This window comes from Limulus polyphemus, unplaced genomic scaffold, assembly GCF_000517525.1.
Source record: "Limulus polyphemus unplaced genomic scaffold, Limulus_polyphemus-2.1.2 Scaffold273, whole genome shotgun sequence".
Classification (NCBI taxonomy): Eukaryota; Metazoa; Arthropoda; class Merostomata; order Xiphosura; family Limulidae; genus Limulus; species Limulus polyphemus.
In genome coordinates this window covers 547038-549612 of record NW_013665883.1, presented here as the reverse complement: position 1 = coordinate 549612, position 2575 = coordinate 547038, and the positions used below count along the sequence as shown (strand labels likewise).

General features: G+C 33.4%; 1 protein-coding gene across 2 annotated transcripts in view; it reads left to right on the top strand.

Annotated features, from left to right (window-relative positions):
• Window positions 1-1900: 1900 nt before the first annotated feature.
• Window positions 1901-2575, top strand: part of LOC106456933 (G-protein-signaling modulator 2-like) — a 44539-nt gene continuing 43864 nt past the window's right edge. The window contains exon 1 of one of the 2 annotated variants that reach the window (XM_022382737.1): window positions 1901-1937. The gene's annotated coding sequence lies outside the window, so the exon portion shown is untranslated. Of the gene's footprint in view, window positions 2115-2575 lie in introns of both variants that reach the window. The other variant, XM_022382736.1, reaches the window with a different exon arrangement.

Here is a 2575-nt window from a genome sequence, read left to right as displayed (position 1 = left end):
AAATGATGTCGTGGTCTTCTTCGAATTTCGAAGGACGAAAAACAACAAAATGTACCATACACATAATGACTACGTGTAGATTGTTATCTATTACTTTACCAAGAGGTTCAAAGTGATGTTAGCCTGGAGTAGGGAGAGGGGAAAGAGTGGTATATAAATATACCATGCATGTCAACGTTCTTACAAGGATATAGTATTATTTTGAATTTATCATTTATTCTTTATATGTGAAGTTTTCATATGAAACATGGTTAATAAAATTGTTAAGTTAATTTCGTTCTAGCTGCCTTTGTTCCTTTGTCATTCTTTGTAGATAACACCTGTTCTGTCCGTGGACGTACTTTTATAATATGGTACATAGTGCATGAAGATCGACAATTAGTATTCTTCAATGGTAGTTCAGGTGGTATCTGAGTTTATGCCCTGCCCTTTTTTAAATGAGAATGACCAAATAGTTAGCACTAATCACTCTGGGTAAACCTGACGCAACTCACGAAGTAAGGCAAATTGGATTTAAAACAGTATGGTAGATGAACTTTATCGATCAATTGACAATATTACATCCAGTTGGAGCGGTTGTCCTGTGTTTAATAGCACCAAGTATGCACACTTTGTTTGTGATTTCATAAAGATGGTTTATTTGTGCATTATTGTGTCTAACTGTAGACTCATTATACAAAGATTCAGTTCTATTTCGTAATGAATAACTAGTCGAATCTCCTGTTAAGCGAAATCCATCCCATTGTTCTAAAGCTAATTCAGGTAAACCTAAATATACCATAATGTTAGCTTTGCCCTCCTAATCATCACAGCTAGGATGAACTGCCTTACCAATGGTTAGGATAGCTGGTTGATCAAGAAATTAATGGCTAAAATAGAAGTGATGTTCCTTGCTTTTCAAGCTATTGAGCAGTGTTTCACGAGATAATGTATATGGCTGCGTATTTCTGAAGTAACTGGACTTAAAAGCACAATATCGGACCTAAAAGGCATTCACTCACAGATTATCAAATCATTAATTGAAAAATTGTCCTTTGATTTTCCGATATAGGTACAACGAACGTATATTTGTAAATTATCCATAAACGCAGGGAGTTGGGTAAAAAATATTTTAAATGACATAAGGTGTCTTAACCCTAAAGTTAGTTTCAAAACTACATAAATTTTAACTTGTGGATAAAATCTGATTAGTGTTTTAAGTAAGTAAGGCACAACAAAAAAATTTCGGGCATTTAGCAACTATGGGTGATTTTTAAGGAGTGTCAGATTACTTATTCGTGAATATTTTGGTCAAGTTCTCAACTTTTTTAAATATCAATTACACATTAACAAGTATTGTGAAAAATATTTCTGAATGTAAATTAGAATAGTAACAGCAAAAAACAATAATGCTCCCGGAAAATTGAAATGTAACCTGCTTAAATTTATAGTTGAAAGCAGGATGTTGTTAAATCAAGTAAAAAATCCCGTAAACGTTTTCTTTTTTATTTCTTTTATAGTCTGGTAGTTAGGACGTTCGACTCGCAATCTGCGGGTCGCGGTTTCGAGTTCCCTTCACACCGAACATTCTCCCCCATTCAGCTTTAGGGGCGTTGTAATGTATCGATTGATCCCACTATTCGTTGGTAAAAGAGTAGCCAAAGAGTTGGCTGTAGGTGGTGTTTATTACTCTAGTTTATTACTGCAAAATTAGTGACGGTTAGCGCAGACAGCTCTTGTGTAGCTTTGCACCAAATAACAAATAAACCAAATCTTTTTTTTTCTTCTTTTTTTTTTCAATACACATAGTTAGATTACTCTTACCAACCAGGTACACTATTTTAAAACTCGGAGAATTAGACAATGACATTTCTTTCTGTTCACAGTAGATGGCAGTATATCCCGTTAACGGTTTTCTACTGTCAGGATGATGTACATTTCCGTTTGGCATAATCTTTGTGAGCGTTTGATTTGTTGTTATGTTTATGAGTTAGTATAAACGGTACTGTGTAAAATTGTCATGTTTTAATTTGTTACGTCGAGATTTTCTTCAAAAATCTTAATTGAACCGAAGTTCGAGCAGTTATAAACATAAGCTGTTCAGGTCTTTTATAAGTTTAATATATAACTATAAGGTGAGAATTAAGTAGTGTCACTGTCAGTGAATTGAGTAGTTACGTTGGACTTTCATTTATGTATACTTTTATGCCAAATTATTATATATTATTTTTACACATATTGTGTAGTTCCATTGTGTGATTGAATAATTGATGGTGTCTTTTCGATGGTGCGCTTTATACTACTGTCGTATTTAACTTCTGCTGTTGTAATTTGTACTAGTTGTAGATCTAGCTGTACATTTCACCGTATCAGGTAACCTTTTGATACTTTTAAGTTTGGCAGTTACTGAGTTTCCATTGTAACAGTGTAAATGTCAAATATAGCCCGATGTCTTGGGTAACTGTGTTCAAGAAGAACACAATAAGTTAAATATAGATAATAATATAATACTAACAGCAATATATGTACAAAATACAATGGTTACTAAAATATCAGAGGTCTTTCATGTCATTTACTATTGGACGTATCAACAATG